The sequence below is a fragment of the Misgurnus anguillicaudatus genome, chromosome 23 (assembly GCF_027580225.2).
Source record: "Misgurnus anguillicaudatus chromosome 23, ASM2758022v2, whole genome shotgun sequence".
NCBI classification, from domain to species: Eukaryota; Metazoa; Chordata; class Actinopteri; order Cypriniformes; family Cobitidae; genus Misgurnus; species Misgurnus anguillicaudatus.
Genome location: NC_073359.2, coordinates 1,745,685 through 1,758,626, shown reverse-complemented (window position 1 = coordinate 1,758,626; position 12,942 = coordinate 1,745,685). Strand labels below are relative to the sequence as shown.

At 39.7% G+C, this 12,942-nt stretch overlaps 1 long non-coding RNA gene across 2 annotated transcripts; it reads right to left on the bottom strand.

The window, feature by feature from the left end:
* Positions 1 to 7,658: 7,658 nt before the first annotated feature.
* On the bottom strand, positions 7,659 to 12,655 carry LOC129431204 (uncharacterized). 2 transcript variants are annotated; one of them, XR_012366032.1, is made up of 6 exons: positions 12,414 to 12,655; positions 8,971 to 9,068; positions 8,717 to 8,734; positions 8,545 to 8,602; positions 8,188 to 8,456; positions 7,659 to 7,785 (listed from the first exon to the last, which is right to left on the bottom strand). It is a non-coding gene; the product is annotated as an uncharacterized lncRNA (long non-coding RNA). The 2 variants fall into 2 exon arrangements; XR_012366033.1 differs by lacking the exons at positions 8,188 to 8,456; positions 8,545 to 8,602; positions 8,717 to 8,734 and having other exon boundaries at positions 12,414 to 12,633.
* Between the last annotated feature and the right edge of the window lie 287 nt (positions 12,656 to 12,942).

Below are 12,942 nucleotides of genomic sequence, written 5' to 3'. Positions count from 1 at the left end.
GCCTCAAATGCCCCAACTGCCTCATCTGCCCCATTCTGCCCTAAATGCCCCATCTGCCCTAAATGCCCCATCTGCCCTATTCTGCCCAAACTGCCTCAAATGCCCCAACTGCCTCATCTGCCCCATTCTGCCCTAAATGCCCCATCTGCCCTAAATGCCCCATTCTGCCCAAACTGCCCTAAATGCCTCAAATGCCCCAACTGCCTCATCTGCCCCATTCTGCCCCAACTGCTCTAAATGCCCCAACTGCTCTAAATGCCCCATCTGCCCCAAGTGCCCCGTCTGCCCCAATGATTCAATTCTACCCCAAATGCCCCAACTACCCTAAATACCCCATCTGCCACAAATGCCCCATTCTGCCCCAACTGCCCAATTCTACCCCAACTAACCGATCTGCCCCAACTAACTTAACTGCCCCAACTGCAGCTCCAGCTATTACTCTCAGACTAGGCTTTCTCAAGCCAACATAAAGTTTGTTCACAAACTTTAACCTCATCTAGTTCTTCTTTTTCTTCAGAGCTACAAATTTCTAACTCTAACTCCTCCTAGAGCTTTCAAGCTACAGCCACCAAACTTTGCACAGACCTTGAGTCTGATCTGACTTGAGTTGCTATATCTTTTCTAAGGGATCAGACTTACGGTTCTCCTAACCCGTCCGATCGAACACCCCCAAGAAAGTCCCATAGACTTACATTCATAGAATGTTTAGGCTGAGTGTTTATTTTCAAATTCTAACTGTCAACTCTCATTCATACAAATACATTACATCATCTCTCAAATTCTCTCAGTCTATCTCTGTCTCACAAAACTCACTCAATAGCACAGACAAACACAACTACACACATACACACACACACACACACACACACACACACAACCACACAGACACACAACCACAGACAACTACACACAGACACACAACTACACACAGACACACAATTACAAACACAAACACAAAATTATATATAACATACTGTCACAAAAACAAATACATGCACACACACACACACACACACACACACACACACACACACACACACGCACACGCACACGCACACGCACACGCACACACACACACACACACACACACAGACACACAACCACACACAACTACACACAGACACACAATTAAACACACAAACACAAAGTTATATATAACATACTGTCACAAAAACACAGACTCTCACACACACACACACACACACACACAACCACAAAATTACACACACAAACACAATATTACACACACAAACACAATATTACACACCCAATCATACCCAGACAAAAACACACATAAATGTCCCAACTGCCCTAAATGCCCCATCTGCCCCATTCTGCTCCAAATGCCTCATCTGCCCCAACCGCCCCATTTTGCCCCAACTGGCCAATTCTGCTCCAAATGCCTCATCTACCCCAAATGCCTCATCTGCTCCATTCTGCCCAAACTGCCCTAAATGCCTCAACTGCCCCAACTGCCCTAAATGCCCCATCTGCCCCAAATGCCCCATCTGCCCCAACTACCCAATTCTGCCCCAAATGCCCCAACTACCATAAATGCCCCATCTGCCCCAAACACCCAGTTCTGCCCAAAATGCCCCGTCTGCCCCAACTACCCAATTCTGCCCCAACTACCCAATTCTGCCCCAAATGCCTCATCTGCCCCAACTGCCCTAAATGCACCAACTGCCCTAAATGCCCCATCTGCCCTAAATGCCCCATTCTGCCCAAACTGCCCTAAATGCCCCAACTGCCCTAAATGCCTCAAATGCCCCATTCTGCCCCAACTGCCCTAAATGCCCCATCTGCCCCAATTATCCAATTCTGCCCCAAATGCCCCAACTACCCTAAATGCCCCATCTGCCCCAAATGCCCCAACTACCTTAAATGCCCCATCTGCCCCAACTGCCCAATTCTGCCCCAACTAACCCATCTGCCCCAACTAACTTAACTGCCCCAACTGCAGCTCCATCTATTACTCTCAGACTAGGCTTTCTCAAGCCAACATAAAGTTTGTTCACAAACTTTAACCTCATCTAGTTTTCATAAATTCTTCTAACTCCACCTCCATCTCACGTTTAAATATGTCATTCTGGAGAAGATATGTATTAAAACGCCAAACGAACAGCCCTAGATTGACCAATTCTTAATGATAAGCTACATAAGACAGCCCTATGATCAGATAAAGCTATTGGGGTCATGTCAGTACTGCGAATGTCATTAAAAAGGGTTGTAGATGCAAAAATATAGTCTATTCTTGAAAAAGACTTATGACAAGATGAAAAAAAAGAAAATTTTCTAGAGGAGGGGTTCATCATTCGCCATGTATCCGTCACACCATAATCAGAAAACAATTTTTTCAATGCAATAGATGCCAATCGCTGATCTCTGCTTTCTATTGCACCTGTTCTGTCAATGTCATGAAGCCATGCATACAGCATTAAAGTCACCCCCTATTAAAAGGTGGTACTCTGGGAGATTTGTTAATATAGAAGCCAAAGTGTTATAAAACCATTGATCAAAACAATTTGGAGCATAAACGTTCACCAATGCAATTTTAATACCATTATAAGCTGTTTTACAAAAAGTAATTTGGCCATTGTCAGATCCCCCTGTGCCCAGATTGGTATAATTTAAACTACACTTTGCAGCTATCAATACACCTTTGCTCTTCTTGGTGTAACAAGAGAAAGCAATCACATGATAATACTTATTCTTAAACCTGTGTACATCAGCTTCAGGAAAATGTGACTCTTGAATAAAAGCAAAGTGGATATTCTTTCTATGAAGAAGCTTCAAAGTGCTTATGTGCTTCTGGGGAGAATTGAGGCCTCGTGCATTCCATGACATAACATTGAAACTACTCATTTATTCAAAATATAATTTGACATATAAAATAAAAAGAAAACCAAACAGAAACCAGGTTAAACAACAAAAGCTTGGTAAGGTTGATGCCCGGGTCAGCAACCCCCCCCCCCCTCCTATCCACCATGCATGCAAACACATGCCCCCACACAGAAAACCAAGAAAAAATATAAATAATAATAATAACACAAAAAATGAGAAAAACAACAACCACAGCATCAAACCTAAATAAACAAAAAAGGCTCAGCCCTGACCATCTAAGGTCTTCTAAACAAAGAAGACTACCCTCCCTCCGGAAAAGTATACCAGTCTCCATGGAAAAACAGTCTCAGCCACCCCACCCTCCATCAAAACAAAATTTTCCTCTTAGCTGCGTGTCAGAGTTGAAGCTGTGAACGGCCCTTGCGTAAATTTTGGGCCTCTACTTCCATGTGTAAAACCATTTGTGAAGAACCTAGGTGTGGTTTTCGATAACACTCTTAAATTTGACAAGCAGATTAACATGGTAGTCAAAACCAGTTTTTTTCATCTCAGACTACTAGCCAAAGTTAAATCTTTTCTTTCTTTTAAGGATTTTGAAAGGGTGATTCATGCTTTTATTTCGACAAGGCTTGACTATTGCAATTCCATGTATTTAGGCATCAACCAAGCAAATCTTAATCGTCTGCAAATGGTGCAGAATGCAGCTGCTAGGCTCCTTACTGGTGTGCGCAAACGAGAGCATATTACCCCTGTGCTTAAGTCTCTGCACTGGCTCCCAACACGTTTTAGAATCGATTTTAAAGTTTTGATGCTGGTTTTTAAATCTTTAAATGGGCTGGCTCCTGAATACATTTCTGACTTAATCTCCATTCATAATCCTGGAAGATCACTTAGGTCATCCAATCAGAGAATGTTAAGTGTTCCGCGGGTTAAATTAAAAACTAGAGGAGATCGAGCGTTTTCTGTGGTTGCACCAAAACTATGGAACAGTCTACCTGCTGCTATTAGAACTGCCACCTCACTACATGAGTTTAAGGTTAAACTCAAAACTTACTTGTTTTCCTTGGCGTACAAGTGTAGTTGATATTGCGATGTCTGGAGTGTTTTTATGTATTTGTCCTGTCTTTCTGGTGTAATTGATGCTTTTAGTGTTATTTTATTGTTAATACTATGGATCAATGTACAGCACCTTGGTCAACAATCGTTGTTTTTAGTGGTGCTATAAATAAAGTTGAGTTGAGTTGAGAGTACCATTCTTAATTAAGCAAACCAATAGTTAACATCAAGCCATTTTAGCCTTAGCACTTAAACAAAATATAACCTGCTGCTCACTTAGCATAGCCTGAAAGCATAAAGGAATTCAATGCAATTTAGAAAATAAGAATAATAATAGATTAGCAGCAAATGAGTTCATATCAAAGTACAATAATGAATAATCCCGGTTAGAAAAATTAAAGTGAAATAAACAAGCCGGGAGAAATATACCTCAGGAACCTGCAGTTAGAAATGTTTTTATAAAAAATAAATTTCTCACGTCAGTCTTACCCTTCAAAGCTTTTGTCAAACCAACGTTTTTAGCTCTTCAGGGAGGCAACAAAGTTTTCAGCCTCGCTCACCTCCTGGAAAGTATAAATGTCTTTCCCCCGCGAGAGCTTAATTGTAGCCGGGTAAAGCAAGAACGCCTGGAATCCATAGGAACGAGCCTCATACATAATCTTATAGCACGGCTTCCGACGCCTTGTCGTAGCCTCGCTATAGTCTGCAGTGAACTTCAATAGGTTGCCATCCACCTCCGGAGGGTTTTTTCTCGCCTCGCCAAGCAAGCGGTCACGATCCGTAAAGCGAAGGCACTTAATTATAAGCGGATGAGGACGTGCCTTTTGCGGAACCAGGTGGTTTCCCAAGGCGGTGGCACCTCATCAGCTCAGGCAAAGAGGGTTCGAGAGCAGGAAATATTCCACAATCTTCTTCATCAGGTAAGTGCGGGCATTCGTCCCCTTAGCCCCTTCTTTGAGGTTGAAAACGAGCAAGTTATCCCGGCGTGCCCTATCCTCCATCTCAATTAGTTTAGCTTCACAGGTGTGTAGATTCTTCAGACATAAAGCAATCGATTTTTCCACATTGGCAGTGCGCTCCCGAAGGTTTACCGATTCAGTACGAATACTCCTTATCTCTTCCGTATGCCGCGATAGAGTTGCGTGCATGTTGTCAATTCGTTTCTCAAGTCTATTGAAACGAGCTTCTGATTTCTCGTCAGCCTCATTAAAATATTTCGCCATCGTCACCTCTATTACTTTCGCCAGAGCTGCATTTTGCTCACCGAGCTCTCCCTGAAGTTCACCCATTGCACTTCTCTGGGCAGCAATGGTTTGTCTTGTTTTTCGCATTTACTCCTGAGTATGCTTTGTACAATTAAAGTCCATTCATAAAGAGTGAGAAAACTGACGTACAAACAATACATTAACTTTTTGAGGAGGGTGGACGCCGAGGTGTGCTATGCTGCCGCCATGACACCGGAAGCCTCCAACAATCTTTGTGCTTTGTGCATTCTTCTATGTCCTCACCAAATGTAACCAGATTAACTGTCTCTTCACAACATGCCCTAAATTTTTCCCATTCTGCTTTCTCAAAACACCATCTGGTAATGGAAATTCCTTCTTGAATACAAATGTGTGTATCAACCTCAGTGAATTAAAGTTAATCCCAATGATTTAATTAATCAAGGTTTACAGAAGGAAACCGGCAAAGAGACGAAGGAGGAGCAAACGGGAAGACGGCAGAAATGCTCACATAAGCAAAGAAGAGCTCATCAGAACTACAACAGTAATGATCGAAATGATTAAGGACCAAGAACGGACGAATAAAATGTTAATTAAATTAATACGAGAAATGGAGAGGGCCGCAACTGAACCCGATAAAGGGGCAAATTTAAGAAATATGATGGAAGAGGTTGAATCTTTAATCATTTAATGATTCAGCGACGTCCAAATATGTGTGTGATTTTTGATGTGTTTTGTGACCTGTATCACGCTGGACTCGCGTGCAGGCAGAAAGAGGTACCAGGTGGTTTTGTAACACCGTGCCTGAGCAACTTGTGATTTTTCTTTCTTTAACAATGTATAGAGAAATGAAGGCCACCTACTGTATAGGGTGGCCACAGATATTAGTATATGTTTTCCTTATTAGAGAGAAAAGGTAACAAATCTGTTCTAGAAGGAATTGAGTTGATTTTTCTTTTTATATGATAGTAACTTGTGTGTTTTGTGATTGCTTCATGTCACGAACTTTTGCTTGCTTAAAGGCGGAGTCCACGATGTTTGAAAAACGAGTTGGAAAAGGAGACGGGCCGACTACCAAAACACACTTATAGCCAATCAAATCAAATGCCGGGTTGCGTATGTGTGGGGCGGGTCTATCAACAGAAGGTCCAGATTCTATTGGGGTAGGGGCGTGTTTGTTTAGGTGATTTCAAATATCAACATTGGCTTTCAAACATCATGGACTCCGCCTTTAAGAAAGGAAGTCTGGGCATAACTAAAGAGAGAAGTGAACAGATTTGTGTCCGAATAAGGAAAGAGGCTGAAAGTCCCCTGGTGTCATCATGGGGGGTTTGAGCACTATAAATGTGGGAGGCACAGTTAGATCTGGGCCGTTCCTCGTGGTGAAGACTACTCGTATTTTTATTTCTGTTGCTGATATTGTTTGTTATGAAAAACTTTGTTCATTAAACCGAAGCCATCTGTCTATGGCGATTCGTAAACTTTCTTTTAAATAAGTCTCTGAGTGAGTTTATTTATTGAAACAAGATAGTTTGTTTTTTGGACAAATCATAGACCAGTGCCTCAGAGCCGGATCCAGCTGAGCCCGGCCCGGACACCGCCCAAGGTTACTGAATACCTAGCAACGCACTCAATTGAGAGGTGAGATAAAGTCAATTACTTTGCAGTGCTGGTTTGGTTTATCTGAATGTACAGTTGTAGAGTGATGCGGATGATGAATTACTAAATTATATTGAGGCGGGGTATTTTAGGGAATACAGGCAGGATATCAAATACAACAATACAAATATAAAAGCACATGATTACTTTGGTCTAACTTGTCATATTTTTACAGAATGGGCTTTATATGCATTACTGATATTTAACTGACCTTGTAAAATGGATTATAATAAATAAAATATGTGGACCTGAAATGATGACTTAAAAAAAAAAAGTTAAACATTAGGATCAGTTTATTGACTAACCATATAGCCAAACTCAAAGTCTAACACTTAAAACAAATTATTTTAAATGTAATATTCTCTTAGAGAAGTGTAATAAAAACAGAAACTAAAAAGTAGAACTTAATATACAAGAGATAAAGGTGACAAAAAACAAAAACAACATTAGGATCAGTTTATTGGTCGCATAGTTACATTCCAAAAAACAATCTCAGTTTAAGTGCAAAATATTCTAAAAGGTGTGCAAATAAAAACATCTAGGGGCGGTTTCCCAGACAGGGATTAGACTAGTACTAGACTAAAATAAATGTAAGAGCTGCCCAAACTGAAAACAACTTGCACTGACATATCTTAAAATACATCAGTGCCCTTTGTTTTGCCTCAAAATGCACAGAAGTAATGTTTTTAGTAAGGCATGTTTGTAAAAACTAGTTATATTTTCTAATTAAGCTAAGGTCTAGTCCTGCCTTAAGCTAATCCCTGTCTGGGAAACCACCCCCTAGTTTCAAATTAGATTACTTTTCCTCCAGCCTCATAAAAACGATGTGTCGATTCCACAAAATCCCTCACAGTCATCACAGGACTAAAACGTTGTCCTCTACCTCTGTAACCTGCTCCATGATTCTTGTACAAGGTGTCACACAGGAGGCATCTGGATATTGAGTAAGGAATCGTGTACAGGGTTCTGTAGTTCTCATTAAATGCTTTCCAGTTCACCACACCTGATAAAAGTATTTAAAAAAAACTGATCTCATTCACAAGCAACTGCACTTAGTGCAAAAATGTACTGACCAATGTTATATGTTAATTGTGAAAGAAACAAACAGAGCCGTTTTTACTATAGCAATGATATCAAGATGGTTAATAAGACACTAATAAAACCTACTGTCCAGTCACCGAAAAATTTGCCAGAAACACAAAAATTCCTTGCACACAATGTTGTTAAAGCAACTGCATGTAAGGGCAAGGTTGCGGATTGCAAAATCGACATCATGAACCAAAACTTCCAGCAAGATTGCTCGAAGAACTAGCAGAGGAAGCTGTAGGGCAGGGTTACCCAAATCTTGCCCTGGAGGGCCGGAGCACGACAGAGTTTAGGTCCAACCCTAATCAAACTTACCTACCTGTGATTTTCTAGTGATCATGAAGACCTTGATTAGCTTGCTCAGGGGTGTTTGATCAGAATAGGAGCTAAACTCTGCAGTGCTCCGGCCCTCCAGGCTAAGATTTGGGGAACCATGCTGTAGAGGAACAAAAGTAGTGGTCATAATAACCCAATTGCACTTTAAAGATTGAGTAAAATGGCGAATACATGCCTGCTGTATCTTCAAGGGTGTGTCACTGAGGAGGACACAAGGAAGAGACGAGAGGGTTGTTCAACTTCATGCAGTGCCTAAAGAAACGACAGGCGGATGATGTTAAAGTACCGCCAGTTTGTTTCGAGAGCCATATGGAAAAATCTAATTTCGACTAGCTCTCACGTTACTTTGACGTCATCCGCCTGTCGGTTCTTGCAGTGCCACATGCAGTCGAACAAACCTAATAGAACATCAATAATTTGAGGGGGAAAAAGAGGAAAACAATAAATTCTACTTATGTTTTTTTATTGTTTATGGTTTAATATATTATATGCCAGTGTTTCTTCTTACTTACTGAAAGAGCTTGAGTCACCTGTTATGAGAATAGAAATGTTCAATTATTGACAATCAACACGTTCCTAGTCCTAATCTATCCATCTTTCTAATAGACCTGGCATTGCACACAATGAATACTGTTGGCTCTGTGTGACAAATTACTTATGTTCCTCTATCCTAAGTTGCTTAGGATAAAAGTCTGATAAATACATAAATGCAAGTTTAAATAAAAATCTAAAATTTAATCATAATGGAGGTCTGCAGTTACATTACCAGTTTACGCTGTGACCGAGTCAGTGGCTCGCTCCAGCAAGCTTTAGTAGGTTTTATCATGTGTAGTGTGATCATTTGAGGACCCCTATTTTCTTTACCTAAAGACACAATAAAGACAAAGACATATTATAACTGTGCATAGCCATATAAAAATTATGCAAAATATCATTTCTTGTAGGGCTGGGTAAAAATATCGATTCATCAATGCATTGCAATTATTTGTTTCTCAATTCAATATTGATTCATCAAATCCCATGAATCGATTCAGCCCCCCCCCCCTGCCAGTGGCGGCGCTGTGGGCAACACTCTAGAGGGTTCAGCGTTGTACAAGATGCGCTTTATCAAAACAGAAAGATCAAAGATGGCAAACAGCAGCACTTCTTTCAAGCCTTCACCATCAACGTGATCAAACATTAGTAATACTACACACATTATTTAAAAATATACTCAGGTACTTAATTGCTTGTGTATTTACTTATTATTGAATCGATATCGAAGCAAGTAAATCAATATTGAATTGAATCGAATAGAATTGAATCGAAGCCTCAAGAATCGAAATTGAATCGAATTGTGAAATTCCTAACAATACCCAGCCCTAATTTCTTGCACTGCAGAGGTAAACTGCTAAAGTGTCACAGATATGCCTATATCGCAAGATAGTGGCTTTGACCGGAAATACCATAGGGAAAACAAACTTCCTGCTGCACCACTACGATCACCAATCAATATAATATGGACTGACAGCTGCTTGTTTTCTCCCAAACACGAAAAAAAAATAACACAAATTGTTTAAAAATAACAATATAATGTCCATTTAAGTGTTACTTTGAAATGACTGAATAATGTTAAAAAATATTTTATATTTTTTAGCATTTCTTATTATCAAAATATATGTTAGACAGCTGGAAATGTTAAATAAAATAACGAGACATTTACGAAAATTAACCATGGTTAAAAAAAACATGGTTACTGTAGTAAAACCATGGTAACCGCAAAATAACTATGGTTTTGATAACTGATTAGTGTAGTAAACCCATAGTTTTGCTGATAGTAATCAATACACCAAAAAAACATGGTTACTACACCTTTACCACAATAAAACCATATTTAATGTTCGTAAGGGGACATATACCTATTCGCGTATGCTCCCGTCATTACGGGGGTCTTAAGTCCAACGTGTGCACATTTGGAGAAATACTTACACATTTTACTTCTTATTTCCTTAGACTGAACAATTATTTATCTTCCAATTCCAAAGTATGCGACATGATGATCTAATTGTGGTGTATGAGTGTTATTCCTCGTTTGTTTGTTTGCATGCATTGCTTACTTGCTGCGTTTAAATGCGTTTAAAGTACGTTTTCCCTACTTCCGGTCAAAGCCGCCATATTGTGACTGAACGTTACAATGAACTTAGTCGGTAACAAGCAACAAAAATAACCTACATTAATCAAAAGCATTACACATAGACATCATATAGGTAGACGCCCTATCGACCGCTACTGGCTACTGGCGTGGCGAGACATGGGGCCGCCATCTTAGATCGGTCACCCGCTCCACTCAGTGTAATCTGTATGACTGGTGGAATGAGCGATCAGCGCGTTTAATTAATCATATCTCAGTGAATACCGAACAGATTTTCACGCGGCTTTTTTTGCTGCAACGGTCATTCATGGAGCTATGATACAGGACACATGGTTCGGCGTATTTTAACCCCTTATGTGCCGCAAATCCCGTTTGAGTGGAGGGTGACAATGTGGTGTACATCTTTAAATGAATATTTCTCTGGGATTCTTTGGGCTAGAAACCTAATCTTGGTGTTGTTTTAAAGAGGACAATTTAGGGTTTTTCACAAATGAGTTAGTAAGTACAAATATTAAATATAAATATTTTTATAGCCGTTTACCTTTATTTTAATATATAAAATAATGCAGTAACATATTAATTTATAAATAAAATTACATAAAAGTTAATGTTTCACACAATAAATAATGTTAACATGAAGCAATATGTCTCAAGTAGTTGTGATCCAAATTTCAAGTTAAAATCACAAAAAATAATGTTTGTGTCACAATTTTAATGGTTTTACCAACAACTGCCACTAGATTTTGCCACATACTCTTGTATATCTCACAAACTAATAAATTACTGTCACCGCATTATTATTCATGCAAAAAGGTTTTGAAATATTAAAACTACATTCTGAGAGCTTCCCGATGATATATAGCTTGCCATGTTTTTTAGGTTTAGAGTAGGGTTTTAGTGTTATATGCAAAAACAAATTTGGCCTACCTGTGGGCCCGTAAACTTCTAGAAACTGAATCTCACTATGTCATAATTTTCCCCAAATGGTAATGAAATATGAAAATTATACTCTTTGAGCTTTCCAACAATATATAGTTTGTCAAGATTTAGGTTTAGAATATTAGTGTGGATAGCGCCACTTAATGTTCATAGTAGGAACGAAGGAATATTCACTTAACAGTAATAAAATATTCTGATATAAGATATAAAGTGAGTCCAAAATCAAAATATGTGATGTAGATATTTTATAAATCACACACTATAAATATGACACAGATGCAGAAACAGATAGTTGCAGTAAAATAAGACTTTTTAATAAGGTGAAGAAACAATTTAAAATGATTTGTAACCCCCCCCCTCTCCCTCTCTCTCTCTCCACACACACACACACGCGCACACAAACACACGCACATACACACACACCCCTGAAAGAGGACTGTTTTGCAGAGCTTCTTTCCCGTGCTCCCTTTCTGTAGTTCCAGAGAGGTGAGTTTGGCTACATGGTGGAGCCTTATCTTTAAAAACACAGACACAACCAATGACAACAAGTCAGACTGATGGTTGTCGATTCCAAACTGGGTCTTCTCCTCAATGTGCTCCCTACGAAGGAAAACATTCCAGATCCTCCCGCACAACATGACTGTTGACATCTTAGCTTTTTAAAGTTCGGCGAATCACGCAGCTCACAGCACCTTATAATAATAATAAGTTAATAATAATACACATTTATATAGCGCCTTACACAATATTTACAACAGGGTGAACAACGGCTGGTGCAGTAAACATAGCCTAGCGAACGTTAGCTGGCAACGATTTCAGTACAGTAAAATCAATATTCCTTGCTCTTTCTCAATTTTCTGGTAATATTCTATTCACAAAATACAGTACCGCAATGTACCGCAATGTTAAAAAGTACTTGTGAAAATAATCCTCCGCGGCTCTATTTGCGATGGTCTGCCGATTAGAACAGGAAAATGCTCCACAGTGCTCTGGCGTCTTATCTGCTGCCATGGAACGAAACTAGGAGTACGACCGGTTTAAGATGGCGGCCGTATTTCTCAGTCCCCAGCGGCCAATAGGGCATCTAGTCTTCTATATGATATCTATGGCATTACACACATCGGCAACAATTCACTTACATGCATATGCAGGCGATCTCCCTCGGTAGTAGTGAAGTTAGGTTCTTGAACGAATCGTTCTTTTGAGCCGGTTCTCAGGAAGTAACCGGTCGAGCCGGTTCACAAATCGAACTGAATCGAACTTTAGTTTTGGGCATAGGTTCCGGGTTGATGACGCAAGACGCACAGCCGAAATAGCACGTCGAACTAAAACATAACTGAACGAAGTTTGTCGATGATTGCCGAGGCGAGAATTGACGATGATTCTGCGTGTGAATCACAGAGGATTTGAACGAGCCTGATACGCGAAGTTTCTTGTTTTATTAGTTTCTTGATATTCTTGTTTTATTAAAAATCTTTAGTTTTAGTACGCTTTATTGTGCATGCAAATCATATTGTAGTTGTTTAAGGAAGATATGAGTTTAAAAGACATTTATTCTTTATACTTACACATCCGCAATTGTGCACCAGTGTCTTTTAGGAATCTTATTCAAGTTGTAGGCTAGTCAAAACTGGTATCTGGCATTTACAATCCGGGATTGAAACTGTG